The following is a 16,299-nucleotide window of genomic DNA, read 5'->3' as shown; positions in this document are numbered from 1 at the left end:
AGCACTGACGGCGCTATTACCCTCTAGGAGTGAAATGGTATTTTTGCAAATTCAAAACGAATGAAAAATACAGTAAATTGGATGAAGGATGTCCCTCTCGGTGGCGTGGGAGGTGACTCTCTATTGTATGATACTAATAATGATAAGTCCAAATTCTCTTTACACAGAGCTCACTACCAGCACGTCTTCCCCTTCTACTTTTATTGTCCAATCACACAGATTGTTTTATATGAATTCTCTCACTTCTAAGAAGTTAAATGGCTTGTTGTTTTATGATACTGGAATAGAAGGTTCTTAAAAAAAAGTTAGCTCACATTAAGGGCTCGAGGATTGGATTGTGGAGTATGAGCAAAAACTCAAGAATAAGAATAATAAGAAGAAGAAGAAGAAGAAGAAGAAGAAGAAGAAGAAGAAGAAGAAGAAGGGGAACTAAAAATAAGTAAACAAATAAATAAACAAATAAATAAATTAATTAATTAATCAAATAAAAATAACAATAAAAAAATAAAAAAAATTAAAAACTTAATTAATAAAAAAACACATAAATTAAAAAAAACAAACAATAATAAATAATAAATAAATAAATAACTAGAAAAATAAATAAACAAAAATAAACTAATAAAAAACAGATAACTGAAAAAATACATATCTATAAAATAAATAAAAATAAATAAAAAATATATAGATATATAGAAAATAGAATAAATATAATAAATGAATAAAAGTCATTCCTCTATTACTGAATGCACTCTTCGTTACTTTTCAAAAATCCGTCTTTTTTTTTCTTTTTATACTTACGACATTAAACACAAAAGGAGGAAAACAGCCCATTTCTCCATCGTTATCTCCAGTTCTGTTGACTTTCCCGTCGTACAAGAAACAGAAGAAGAAGAAAACAGACTAAGTCTATCTCTCGTGCCATCTCTCTCATCTGCGTAAGCAGACATGAGAGAAACTGAGAGAAAATTAAAAAAAAATGAGAGAGAGAGAGAGAGAGAGAGTTGCCACAGCAGACGCGTCGACGATTCTGCGAGGAAGATCAGGTAAGGACCCCATAGACCTGGGGAGGCTGCACGGATTGAACAACTGGATTTTGGGTTTGTCTGGATAAGTGGTTCCCAAGCTTTTTTTTTTTTTGTTTTTGTTTTTTGTTTTGTTTAGGCCATGCCCTATCTAATCACCTCTCTATAATCCTAATGCCCCTTGTGATGATATATAATTCTTATAACTCAAAAAGTTAATTCCTATTCACGTGTAGGAAGGTATGAGGGCTACCGACTCTTGGTTTTAACATTCTCAAATTGACACGCCCCCTTACAAATAAAATCAACGCCCCAGACACTGATTGTTCAAGAAATATCCTCTTCCCCTACCCCCTCTCTATGTCTCTCATTTCTTAAACATGTCATTGTCAAACAATTTTTTTTTTCATTATTTTCCTTTTTATTGTCATTTTTCCTTTTTTCCATTAAGATCTTATATTCAAGTCGACAAGTTGTTGCATACATATCTTAAACAGGTTGAATACAAATCAACGATTTTCCCCTTTTTCAGCAAAGACATATCATAAACATACATCGTAAACAGAACAAGCATTTACAGACATGGACTTGTATGCAACAGGAATATTAAGTAATATTGGACACTGTATTGTAAAAATAACTAGATAAATAAATAAATAAAGCCAAAACGTGAAATACGTAAATAGCTTGTTCATTAAATATTGAACGAATGTATCTAAATTGTAAAATTTGTGTAAAACTTATTGTCAATGATATAATTCATTTTAGTGCTACAATGAGAAACATCGGCTATTAAACAGGCATTGTGTTATAAAATAAAAGAGCAAGAAAGTGAAATACGTAAATGGCTTGTTCATTAAATATGAACGAATCTATGTAAATTGTAAAATTTTGTGTGAAACTTATTGTAAATGATTCCATTCATTTCACTGCTACAATGAGAAATATTGGCTATCAACCACTGTCAATATAACTAAACAAAACGAACGTAATTAAGATTCTCATAAGCAAAAACTAAGAATGGTCACTTTCTCTCAAAATCACTCTCAAAATCACAAGATGTAAAAGTTACCAGATTTTCAGGTGTAAATTCTAAAATAAGATATTTCAATAATAATATTATCCTATTTACGATTTACAACTTATTCCCTAATGACATCTGGGTATGACGGAAATTTAATTATATGCGTATAGACGAAAGTTAACTATATATAAATACCTATATACTATTTTCAACTTATTGTAGGAATTATAGACGCTATTTCACGGCATTATAACACGTAACTATAAAGAGCACAGAGGTAGTTTACAATGGCATAAATGGCTGATATTTCTTCTGAAAAAAAAAACTCAAAATGTCCAAAACAAAAAATTATCATAATCAACTATGACAACAAGAATCAATATGGCTGACATACAGTAGTAGTATGGAACACTCAACAGAGCCTTACCTGGCAGTTGCTGCTTTCAGCTGTTAAATCCAGGGGCACTTGTTACGCTAACAGATGATTACACTAAGATAATGTTACGCTAACTAATCCAGAGATACGCCCATTCTTGCTTTACCTATCTCCGAGATAATGTAAACAAAACAAGAAATGCAGATATTTACTATAATTTCATCGGGCATACCACTGCTGCCACCTCTCGGCCAGATGTCGAACTATGAGAGTTCATATTGATTCGTTTTAGTTTAAATGGTTATAATTATTTGTCAGTGACTTCTGGACATTTCTCGTCTCAGTTCTAGAAAACGGGTTGATGATTCAGAGGTTCAAAATCAATAAATAAAAAAGCAAAAACGTACGTTAGGAATGAGGAATATAAAAGCAAGTCTAACTACAATGTAATTCCTGAACCAAAAACATACTAAAACACACAAAAAAGGGTAAAGAAACAAAGAAAAAACTCAAAACACCAACACATACACTGAAGGGAGTATGACGTTGGGTTTAATTCACGTTTAGTAACCTCCTTGAACACGTGAGTCTTATTGCAATAAAGCTTCACACCACCAGCTGGTGGCTATTTAGAGATGGATTCAACCTCTGAATATTCTCACAGATTGATGGAGAGGTTCCCGTGGCCAAGTAGAGGTATAACAAGTCCCTCTCGCGTATCTGGGCATAGATGCATGAACTCTTTGTACCCAGGTTGTGGCAGGATTGAGATGTGTTCAGGGTGATGGCAATGTTATAGAAAACAACAAAAAAGTATCTGTGGTGACAAGTCAAGACATATATATCGTCACGTATGATAGATGTGGGTATCCAATCTTTTTGTAGGCCTAGTGACAGGTCATATATGATGAATATGATTGATGTGGGTATCCAATCTTTTTGTAGGCCTAGTTCCAGGTCATATATGAGGACGAATGTGACTGATATGAGTATCCAATCTTTTTTTTGTAGTCCTAGTGACAGGTCATATATGATAAGCATGATGGATATAGGTACCCATTCTTTTTGTCGACCTAATGACAGGTCATATAAGATGACGAATATGACTATTTTGGGTACCCAACCTTTTTTTCATAGGTCTAGGGGATTTAGCACGATCAATGCCTGAATCAGGAATGTTTTTAGGCCTAGTTCAACTTGTTTCCCAGTCACTATAGGACCTAATGTGTGTGTAGTGACTGAGCCCTATTCTGAATTTAGTCAAATAGCTTAGTGCACCAAGGTACAGTGTATCATTTTTTATACAAACGAATGATTTATTGACGGGGTTATGGAACTTTTACCTGATTCTCAAAAAAAAAAGAAAAAAACTATCCAAATTATACACCTTTTCATTCCAGGAATTGACTAGACGATACCTTACACAATCTAGCCATCCTATGAGAAGCTTCCTATGTATCTCATCTCTCTCTTTGCTTGGTAGTCCTTCAAAAAATCCTCGTAATGGGTGCGAACAGTCTCAACCACTCAGATCTATCTCTGCCTAGGTCTAAGAGATAATCGGTAACCTGCCAAAGTCTGCCTTTATAAAGGTGTAATTGTATTTTTATATAATATCAATACACCCACTAACATCTACTCCATATGTATAAGGAGTTTATCCCTGAGTTGAGTATTTCTGTCACATGTGGGGGAAATTTGTATTACTCCGTCTTTCCTGCTGTAGATTGTGAACTTGAGAGTATACCAGTTTTACTAAGCTAGAGTCTGTGTACACATCTGAGTTCCATGGCTTCTTAGAAATAAACAATTTGAGGATTATAATACAACATTCTTGAATGCTGACAACCATTGTAGTTCTGGGAAGTAATGAAATAAAACTTCATAATAATTCCAGGTACAAATATTATTACCTCAACAAATATAATCATGGCAAGACTGCGGATTTCTCTACAGTCCTACGTGTGTCCTCGTATAAACTGTCTTCATATGAGCTAGCATGGAAGTACGAGAAATAGTCTTGATAAATATTCATAAATATTGGTTTCCTGAACCCCTGTGGAAGTTCAGTGGGAGATTTCATGAAGAAAATAGAGAATTTGTAGTTAGAAACATAGTTCTAACGACTTTAATATACGATAAAAATTATGAATTGAAACTAATTTTGCATAAAAACTCCAACTGAACTTCTCAAAGGGCTTCTACTGATAAAAAAGATTAAGCCTACAGGTACAATCGAGTTCCTTACAAAATATAAGAACGAGCGCCACACAGCGGTGCTTAATAAATTATGATTTAATATTAATGTTTCATTTTACGCTAAGACTAATTCTAGGAACATTGACCATATAAAAGGAGTCCGTTTAAATATATCTATGTCGTCCAATGTGAATTATAGGTATATCTAAGGCGTTTGGATCGTGATTGTATAAAGAATTGTATAGATGCCTTAGGACACTTTCTCTATGAACAAGAAAGTAACAATACTCTCTCTCTCTCTCTCTCTCTCTCTCTCTCTCTCTCTCTCTCTCTCTCTCTCTCTCTCTCTCTCTCTGTTTAGATAAGATAGCCCAGCCTATAACTGTAACCTTCGTAAAGATTGTATGATATAGGACAAGTGGCGCTCTCCTCTCTCTCTCTCTCTCTCTCTCAACCAAGCCAGGTAGGCCTATCGTCGTAGTCGTAGCCCACGCCCCTCTGGTTCTGACGAACCCTCTGGCGCCTACGGGTAAGTCTTCTGTTGACGTAGGGCACGTTGCTACCCCTAGACCTAGGCGCCTTCCTCTCCATGGCTGACTCCACCTTCGGTTTCCCCCAGGGGTCTCTCTCCCTGGCGTCTCTCCTCAGCCTCCTCAGGAAGTCGGGGTGGTAGCCAGAGTCCTTGGCGACCTCGGTCATGGAAGGAATCAGGAGGTCCTCGAAGTGGAAGGGCGGGGGAGGGGGTGGCGGGACTTCTTTGACGACGGCGGACATGATAGGTCTATTGCGCGCACCAGATCTCAGGGTCGTACTGTCATCTGCGAGGTAATATGAGACTAGCGTGAGTGGTTTTTGTTGTTTACTTGTTTACGTTTGAGTATTTCAATAGATTCTTGACATTTCTTTCTATTTTTTGAATGATATGCGAAGGTGTTTAGCTCCCAAGAACCTTATTTCGTTATTCGTAAGGCAAATGAGGTAGTTATATCATCGAATCATGATAATATTGGGTACGGACGGTGATAATGGTATACTACGAAATCGAAAAACTGAATTGTTATTATTTGCACTTGAGAAAATCTTGAGATTGCTACAAGTTTATTCTTTTTTTAATAAAGAATGTTTCAGTATACGAATGCCATTCTAGACATCAAATCTCTCTCTCTCTCTCTCTCTCTCTCAGCTCTCCTCTCTCTCAGTGAATTTGGGTTTTCATAAGGAATTCACATTAAATGAAAATTATTGTAAGTTTAAGATTGATCATTTAAAATGTCCTCTCTCTCTCTCTCTCTCTCTCTCTCTCTCTCTCTCTCTTTCAGTGAATTGGTTTTCATAAGTAATTCACATTAAATGAAAATTATTGTAAGTTTAAGATTGATAATTTAAAATGTCCTCTCTCTCTCTCTCTCTCTCTCTCTCTCTCTCAAAAAGAACTCGTTTTCTTAACTCAACCGAATTCAACTGCTTTTAAAAACTGTATAAAAAACACCTGCTTAATTTCAACTCACCTGAATTTAAAAACTAATTTAACTACCAGAAAACTGCAAAAAAAACACCTGTTTCATTTCAACTCACCTGAATTTAACTACTAGAAAAACTGCATAAAAACACCTGTTTTATTTCAACTCACCTGAATTCAACTGCTCGAAAAAATGCAAAAAAAAAAAAAAAAAAAAAAAAAACTGCTTTTCAGTCCAAAAAAGAGCACCTGTTGCTTTAAAAACTCACCTGTGGTCAGCATGAAGGCAACTACAGAAGAACATCCCAAAAAGAACACCTGCCTTCCAAGCTCACCTAAATGCAACTGCTAGAAAAACTGCAAAAAAAAAGAACACCTGTTGCCTTGAAAACTCACCTGAGGTCAGCCTGAAGGCAACTGCAGTTGCAAACTGCAAAAGCAAAGCGAGTGCTTTAGCCACGAAGACTTCCTTGGCGATCTTCATTGGCTCGTTGGTGCGTGACTATCGGAGACCTTCTGCTTCGGGGCCCAGACGAACGCGCCTACTTATAAGCCCATCGGGAGGAGTTGACGTCCTGGCGAAGGGAAGGCTTCTAATTGGTCCGGTCGGCTGTGACGTCACGGAGTTCATATTCTTCTTCCCTTTTTTTTTCGCGCCCAGATGGGATAATCGTCCAGTCGTTGGAGTCATGTGATTTGGAGGAGTGTTCTCGAAAGCAATCAGGTCGGAGGACGAATGAAGGGCTTCTGTTTGTTGTTGTTGTTGCTCTTCTGTTCTTTCTCGAAGAACGGTAAAGAACAGAGCGTATAACACTCATCTTTTAACAGCAGCCCTAACATAGTTTAAGCTAAAAATATTCCAGATCTCATGCACCTCGTTTTCAATGAAGACAGTGATAAATGACCCATGAAACTCGTTCACTTGTTTACCTAAATCTGGATGAAATTAAGAGTTCTGGAAATACACAGTATTACGTCCACCAAGAACTCAGGAGATTCTACAATGTTATAAAGCATTTGAAGGATATTTTACAAGGTCAGTGGTTGATTATAATTTTATATATATATATATATTATATATATATATATATATATATATATAGATTAATCATAAATAATCTGGCTTCACATCTACCAAGACCATAGATGCCGAAAAGTTAGTGGAACGTCCCTTCGAAAAAACAAGAAAGGCAGAATAGAATTCCAAATCTATCTCGTCTCAGAAGATATGGTGGCCCTATTATTCAGCTTATATAATTATTTCTTACTTATGAAGAGACTGAATACCTTATTGCAACTTTGAATATTAATATATCTTGCTTGGATGAGAGCACCAAGCACCGCTGTGCGATGGTCGTTTATTTGGAAGATAGACACAAAGAAGCATTCGATCTTGCTAATGCTCGATGAAGTGGTTCAGTTAGTGAACTGATGATTTTATTGGCGAGAGAAAAATACGACTGGTGTTGGGGCTGAGTTATTCTATAACTTATATTTTATTGGTATAATTTCTTTGTTTAGGGGATCATCTGTGTGGGTTGTTGATATATTTGTCTGTAGTTTATGTAGAGTAATTTACTATGACAACAGAATATATTTCTTCTTGTTTATCTGTGTGTAATATTTTTGCAGCTTTTATACAGATTTTGCCTCTTAAACTGAGATTTACCTGTATATTTCATGCTCCATAAATCAGGTATGGACAGTGAAGGGTAAGTCTACAGGTCTGCTCAATCAGTTTCGCAGAAACTAATGAGATATTTGTCCATCAGAATCCCAGAAACCCTGGAGGGTCTTTATCAGCCATCTTGGAAATGAGAAGGGAGAGTTGATGGTCAATCAATTTCACGGAAACCAGTGAAAGTTTGGCAACCAGTTTCCAATAAATCTTAAAGGGTCTTTATCAGCCATCTTGGAAATGAGAAGGGAGTGTTGATGGTCAATTAATTTCACAGAAAACAGTGGAAGTTTGGACAACAATTTCCAATAAATTGTAGAGGGCCTTTATCAGCTATCTTGGAAATGAGAAGGGAGAGTTGATGGTCAATCAATTTCACGGAAACCAATGGAAGTTTGGCAACCAGTTTCCAATAAATCTTAAAGGGTCTTTATCAGCTATCTTGGAAATGAGAAGAGAGGGCTGATGGTCAATTAATTTCACAGAAACCTTTGGAAATTCGAACACCGGTTTCCAATAACTCTTAGAGGGTCCTTTTAGCCATCTTGGAAAAGAGAAGGTAGGGCTGATGGTCAATTAATTTCACAGAAACCAGTAGAAGTTTGAACACCAATCCCCCATAGATCTCAGAGGGCCCTTTTCTGGCATCTTGGAAATAAGACCAAATGTCCAGTCCGACCCCTTCTCTCCTACGTGAGAAATGTCTCGACGACCTTTTCAGCTCCCCCTCAGCAACAAGTTTAACTGCTGCCACACCAGGCACCTCGTGCCCCCAGAGACAGCCAGTCAAGTAGGATGTGCAATAGAGAAAGCTATTGACCCGCCCTCCTCCCCTATTAAAGGCTTTTTCCCGAAGTGAGTCGGCATTTCCTCCTGCCCGCAGGGCTCCGTCGTCATCTCTAAACAGGGTCAAGTTCGTTGAAATGGTACTGAACGGTTGATTCGTTGAATAGTTATCCCGAGGGTGGCTAGCTAACGAGAGCATTTTTTTTTTTTTTTTTATCATCATCCTTGCGTTCCGTTTTCTTCCCGCCCTATAGAGCGACAACACCCGCTTTCCATCGTCCTGGCGTCATTCCTCCATTGTGAGGGCGTTATGGTCCGTCGAGTTGATGACGGGGGCGAGGTTAGGGAAGGATGTGGCGACGTTTGGTGACGTGATTTACTGCGAAGGGAGACGACTCGGTAATGAGGAAATGGCGTAGGAGGAACGTAGGGGAGCGGAAAGGTTACGACGTCGAGAAGTCTCCTTGGGCCACGTTACTCGTCCTCCACCAAGATGGAGGGAAGGTTCTCTTCCTCCTCTAGGGCGCTCCTGATGCTGGTGCTTGCTGCTGCTCTGCTGCCCTTCGTCGTCCGGGGTGCTCCTTCGTCAGGGCCGACGGAAGGTGAATCTTGAGGCTTCGAAGTGTGGAATGGCTTTTTAAAAACAGTGTGCTTGTGTTCTCTATGTGTCTAGGGAAAGTGCTTGAAAATGAGTTGTTTTACTTTGAAAGTGCAGCTGATGACAGGAAAACTAGAAGAAGAATGTGCTGAGAGATGCTTGTTGTGTGAAATGTGTGACAATATGAAGATGTTTCAGTTGTTCTGTGGATTGCTGGCCTGTGTGAAAAAGCTATTTTTGTGAGATTTCTTCATACCCAATGCACAAGATCACGGGAGCTGCAAATTTGGGTAATCAATTCATGGTACCCCAAGATAATAATCTCGAGTATGATGGTTGATGTTTGAAAATAATGTTAAAAAATCAATGAACATTTTGCGAAATTATTATATTTATCCTTTGAAGAATTTCCATTAGTAAAAGATAGAATAACAGTTGGTTACCTGTTAATTCAAAGATTTCTCAAAAAATCAAGTAAACAAACTTGAGTGACATTTCGAAGATTCGTCAACAAAATCAAAGAGGAAGAAGTGTAAAGATTCTGTTGTTCATTCAAAGATTAATTTATTTGCACACTTGAGAGAGAGAGAGAGAGAGAGAGAGAGAGAGAGAGAGAGAGAGAGATTTAACCTTAGACTTTTTTACCCAACAGAAATCAACGGTGGTTCTTTGAAACTACCAGAGGTACCACAGAATGAGTATCGAGGACCCACGACCACTTCCAACGACCTGGAACCTCACCCAAAAGACGAAAGCGACCTACACGACTCGTCCAATGACCAGGTCGTCCCCGGCCGCCAGAAACGCGAGTTCTACGACCGCGACCCTTGGGGCAGAATGCCCAAGGACAAACCCTACTACAGGAGACGAGGCGAAGGGCGGATCACCCGCTATAACACCAGGAAGTTCTCCCGCGGACGTCGCAGGAAACACCAAGGGTACCGTGGGTCAGATTACGGGGATAACGTCGAAGAGGCGCCTCACGGGACCTACTCGGGGTACATCGATACGTCCGCCTTCGACAACCAGTCGACGCCCAAGAAGAACTTCGTGTCCGCCAGGGCGTCGGGCGTGGCGAGGAAGGAGACTTCCTAGTGTCCTTTGTGTCTGTAAGTCTTGTGTTGCGTTTTGGGGATTCGGGTATTCCAAGTCTTTTAAGTGGGACTTGAAGTCCTTTGTGGGGAGTTTAAAGTCCTTTGTGTGTGAGGTTCGAAGTCCTTTGTCTGGAGCTGGAAGTCCTTTGTGTGTGGAGTTTGAAATCCTTTGAATGGAGTTTGAAGTCCTTTGTGTGTGAGGCTCGAAGTCTTGTGTGTGGGATTTGAAGTCCTTTGTGTGTGAGGTTTGAATGTGTGGAGTTTGAAGTCCTTTGTGTTGAGGCTTGAAGTCCTTTGTGTTTGAGGTTTGAAGTAATTTGTGTTGAGGTTTGAAGTCCTTTGTGTGTGAGATTTGAAGTCATTTGTGTTGAGGCTTGAAGTCCTTTGTGTGGAGTTAGAAGTCCTTTGTGTTTGAAGTCCTTTGTGTGGAGTTTGAAGTCATTTGCGGATGAGATTTGAAGTCCTTTATGTGGAGTTTGAAGTCCTTTGTGTTGAGGTTTGAAGTCCTTTGTGTGGAGTTTAAAGTCCTTTGTATTTGATATTCGAAGTCATTTGTGATAGGTTTGAAGTCCTTTTTGCTGAGGATCGAAGTCCATTGTGTGAGGTTCGAAGTCCTTATGTGTGAGGTTCGAAGTCCTTTGTGGTAGAGGTTCAAAGTCATTTGTGTGAGGCTTGAAGTTCTTTGTGTTGAGGTTTGAAATCCTTTGTGTTTGAAGTTTGAAGTCCTTTGTGTGGAGTTTGAAGTCTTTTGTGTTGAGGTTTGAAGTACTTTGTGTGAGGTTGAAGTCCTTTATATTTGAGGTTTGAAGTCCTTTGTGTGAGGTTGAAGTCCTTTATATTTGAGGTTTGAAGTCCTTTGTGTTTGAGGTTTGAAGTCCTTTGTGTGAAGTTTGAGATCCTTTGTTTGAAGTCCTGTATATGGGGATTTGAAAGTCCTCCAGGCTTTCGAAACTCACACTTAGTCTATGAAGACTGAAGCTTTCCACAAGGACTTCAGAAGTCCTCAAAGTGGGGAATCTAAGTCTTACTTAAATTAAGTAATTTGTGGTTTCAGGGTCTTCATTAAAATCTTAAGTAATTTGTGGGTTTCAGAGTCTTCATGGAAAGGGTTCCTACTTAAGATTTAAGTAATGTTCGTTTACTATAGAGCTGTTGCAAATTAAGTAATTTCTTAAGTGCTCAGGATTTGATAATCATAGATTTAAATATTTTTGTTTGTTAAATGAGACTTATTTTTCAATTAGAATTAAGTTCTAGTCATAGATGGTCATTCTAGTATACCTTGAATGATTAATATATATATATATATCTATATATATATATTATTTTATATAACTGTATGTATATATATATCTATATAGATATAAATATATATATATATGTGTGTGTGTGTGTGTGTGTGTGTGTGTGTTGTCTTTGACATTATTAATTATATAAAATAATCTTGTACTCTTTAAAATAAAGGAATATGAAATGGAATTTTTAAATGAAAAATTCATTTAACCTAGAAAAATAATCAAAGGCCAAACTATATATAATGAAAAATGTCTGTATAATATATGTATATATAAATACATATTGTACAGTATCTTTTCTTTGCATATGCCTTCACAACATCTTGCGGCCAACTACCAGATACCCAATACGTGACTCTAATCAACAAAGACAGATTGGGAGGTAAAGGAATGGTTCATAAGGAACTAGTGTGGATGGATAAATAAATCTATTTATCGATCATTTGGTAGAAAAAGGAGCAGATGTGCCGTCAATTAGTGACGAGGATAGAGCATTTGAAAAGGAATTTAAGTTTTACTCATAGGAGACATCTCAAGTACTTTGAGAATACATTCTGACTGAATTATATTTTATTAAGAAAAGTTGGTACCTTGACTTGTAAAAGTATCAAGGAGAATCTTGGCAGATTATTCACTCTTATTCCTTGTTAACCTAACTTTCCCCGATACTATTCATCGGGCATTCCACTGAGGGGTTAGAGATGTGTACTTCTGGTGATAGAAGTTCACTCTCGACGTGGTTCGGAAGTCAAGTAAAGCCGTTGGTCCCGTTGCTGAATAACCACGGGTTCCATGCAACGTAAAAACACCAAACAAACAAATCAACTGATACTATTCATCTCGGGTAGCCGCATTAGACTATGCAGATCTGGCTAAATAAGAAAACCTAAGGCCATCCCTACAAGAACCAAATTTGTAAAGTAAAAATGAAAAATTAAAAGAGCAGTAAAAATCTAATCTAATTCAGGGAGCACATTTTAGCAATTAACGTGGCACCTCTTAATATTATATGCAACATAGAGAGCTAGGTTATGGTATTAAGCGCCAGCTGAATAACAAAACCTAAGGCCATCCCTCTAACAACCACTCTTGCAAAGTAAAACTAATAAATCAAAGCTCTCGCAAACAGCAAAAAACTAACCTAATTCACCAGCCACGATTACCAGGCCATAATTCATCATCAAACGTTGCAAATGGGAGGGATACCACTTGCATCCCCGACAAGCCATCGGGTTCAAAAGACCCGGATAATTGAGATAGATGGGCTTCAATCTTCATCTCTCTCTTTTCACGTACTTTCCGACTAGGAGTCACCCGCGTCCCGTTTTCTTCGCTTCACGTTTTCTTTGAGTCTGTTTGCTACTACTGGATGGTTCTAGTTTTCTTTGATGTTTTAGGGATTACTATTGATTTCTTCACTCATTCAAGTTAACACTTTCTACCTGGATTGTTGATGCATTCAAATCTTTAATTTCTTCTTCAGATATTTCGTTTTCTCTACGTGTCTTTTATTACCGTTTTCTTTCCATTCTCTTGATTATTTTTTGTACCTTGTCTACACAAACCAACCTGGGGGAAAATCATCACTATATATTTAATGTGAAACTTATTATTATTATTATTATTATTCAGAGGATGAACCCTATTCATATGATACAAGCCCACCTCAGGGGTCACTGACCTTAAATTCCTGCATTCACTAATTACACAACAACACCAAAAATAACACCCTAACACAACTGTAACATGTATGACACCTTTTCCACACACTTATAATAATAATAATAATAATAATAATAATAATAATAATAATAATAATAATGATAATAATAAGAGTACAGTATAGTATAGTATAGTATATTTGTTTGTCCTTATTTGTTACAAATTCATAAAATTGGCAGAAAATTCGCCGAAGCAATTTAATACTTATATAGCAATAACATAAAGCAAGTTCACTGGTTTCACATAAAAGTTATACAGACTTTACAAGCTAAACACGGACATGAAAATACATGGGCCGAGCACATTTCGACAAAGGATTGTCATATTAAGTAGCAAATTAAAATGCAAAAGAAGACAAGTCCAGCTTCAACACAAAAAAGCATTTATAAAAAAGCCAATAAAATAAGACACAGGTCCAGCTTGTGTTCCAAGGAAGATTCAACGTGTAATAAAAAATACTTGTGCAACTAAAAGGAGTCTTTAAAAAGCACAGTTCAGTGCAAGTAACAGTTTTTTGTAATTTCTGAGAGAAACATAAAAGGAGTTTTCTAAAAGTTTTCTCTCGAGTTCATTGTTAAGTCCAATCAGCTGATAGTGGAGGAATCTCCCTTCAACCTCCGTACGTATATGGCAGCTCACCCATAAGCAGTTTCCTCAAGAACTTGAATAAGTTTAGTTTATACAAGCTACTTACGTTTAGTATTTGTAAACGTGTATAAAGTTCCGATGTGTCCATCACCGGTCTTCCATCCTCATATCTGACTCCCAGAATTATTCTTAGCAAGTTGTTGACACGTACCTTCAATCTCTTAAGCAGAGTAACAGGTGCAGAGCCCATCTTAAGGGGCGCTTATTCAAGTAAGGGAGCACTAGAGCATAATGTAGTTTAAGCAATATGTCAGTCGGCAAGAAATGATAATAATAATAGTGTGATGATGATGATGATGTTGATGATGATGATGATGATTATAATCTACTTAAGAAATGGGAAAATGAGCAATATCTCGAGAATTCACAACGCTTGCCTCACTCTCAGAAGCGTATAAGTAAATAAGTAATTTACCCACGTCATCACAGACCAGTGAATCTAACAAGAAAAAGTAAAATGTTGCTACTTGTAGAGTTAAGTAAGCACAAAAGTGTAAAGTAAATAAGTAATTTACCCACTTCAACATAAACCAGTGAATCAAACAGTTAAAAGTAAAATGTTGCTACTTATAGAGTTTAAGTATACACAAAAGTATATAGGTAAATAAGTAATTACCCACGCCATCACAGATCAGTGAATCTAACTGAGAAAAGTAAAAAGTTGCTACTTGTAAAGTTTAAGTATACACAAAAGTATACAAGTAAATAAGTAATTACCCACGTCATCACAGACCAGTGACTCTAACAGTAAAAAGTAAAATGTTTCTACTTGTAAAGTTAAGTAAACACAAGGATACCAAACGCAAGAGTTCAGGGGATGAAACTTAAAATGAAAAAGTTACTTAAGACAAAAACCCTCTCGTCAACAGAGATCTCACTTACGAAGACATTTAAAGTCACGAAAACTGTAGGAATTACAATGATCGCAAATTATAAGTATAAACACACTTACAAATAACATTTTACATAATAATAATAACAATATGGGAAAACATATGGAGCAATCCGGTATCACACAACAAACATGCAACATTGCTCCAGGAAGTCAAGGAAGAAGAAACAGGGAGAATAAAACAAAGATTCACAGAGATCACGACAGACACAGTCAGACACCAGCTAAAGAAAATGCCAAACTGGAAAGCCCCAGGTCCCGATGAAGTCCATGGATACTGGCTCAAATACTTCAAGGCTCTACACCCACGAATAGCAGAACAACTCCAGCATTGTATCTCAAATCACCATGCACCCAAATGGATGACCACAGGAAGAACATCCTTAGTACAAAAAGACAAGAGTAAGGGAAATATAGCCAGTAACTACAGGCCTATCACCTGCCTACCAATAATGTGGAAGTTACTAACAGGTATCATCAGTGAAAGGCTATACAATTACCTAGAGGAGACAAACACCATCCCCCACCAACAGAAAGGCTGCAGAAGGAAGTGTAGGGGCACGAAAGACCAGCTCCTGATAGACAAAATGGTAATGAAGAACAGTAGAAGAGGGAAAACCAACCTAAGCATGGCATGGATAGACTATAAGAAAGCCTTCGACATGATACCACACACATGGCTAATAGAAAATATATGGGGCAGAGGAAAACACCATCAGCTTCCTCAAAAATACAATGCGCAACTGGAATACAATACTGACAAGCTCTGGAATAAGACAGCAGAGGTTAATATCAGGAGAGGGATCTCCCAGGGCGACTCACTGTCCCCATTACTCTTCGTAGTAGCCATGATTCCCATGACAAAAGTACTACAGAAGATGGATGCCGGGTACCAACTCAAGAAAAGAGGCAGCAGAATCAACCATCTGATGTTCATGGACGACATCAAGCTGTATGGTAAGAGCATCAAGGAAATAGATACCCTAATCCAGACTGTAAGGATTGTATCTGGGGACATCAGGATGGAGTTTGGAATAGAAAAATGCGCCTTAGTCAACACACAAAAAGGCAAAGTAACGAGAACTGAAGGGATAAAGCTACCAGATGGGAGCAACATCAAACACATAGATGAGACAGGATACAAATACCTGGGAATAATGGAAGGAGGGGATATAAAACACCAAGAGATGAAGGACACGATCAGGAAAGAATATATGCAGAGACTCAAGGCGATACTCAAGTCAAAACTCAACGCCGGAAATATGATAAAAGCCATAAACAGGTGGGCAGTGCCAGTAATCAGATACAGCGCAGGAATAGTGGAATGGACGAAGGCAGAACTTCGCAGCATAGATCAGAAAACCAGGAAACATATGACAATACACAAAGCACTACACCCAAGAGCAAATACGGACAGACTATACATAACACGAAAGGAAGGAGGGAGAGGACTACTAAGTATAGAGGACTGCGTCAATATCGAGAACAGAGCACTGGGGCAATATC

The 16,299-nt window shown here is 37.7% G+C and overlaps 1 long non-coding RNA gene across 1 annotated transcript; it reads right to left on the bottom strand.

Moving 5' to 3' along the window:
• Positions 1–4,310: 4,310 nt before the first annotated feature.
• Positions 4,311–6,629, bottom strand: LOC135207816 (uncharacterized). Its single transcript, XR_010313063.1, has 2 exons — positions 6,477–6,629; positions 4,311–5,439 (listed from the first exon to the last, which is right to left on the bottom strand). It is a non-coding gene; the product is annotated as an uncharacterized LOC135207816 (long non-coding RNA).
• Between the last annotated feature and the right edge of the window lie 9,670 nt (positions 6,630–16,299).

Source organism: Macrobrachium nipponense, chromosome 34, assembly GCF_015104395.2.
Source record: "Macrobrachium nipponense isolate FS-2020 chromosome 34, ASM1510439v2, whole genome shotgun sequence".
Lineage (NCBI taxonomy): Eukaryota > Metazoa > Arthropoda > Malacostraca > Decapoda > Palaemonidae > Macrobrachium > Macrobrachium nipponense.
The sequence above is the reverse complement of the archived record's forward strand: the minus strand, read 5'-3'. Positions and strand labels throughout refer to the sequence as shown.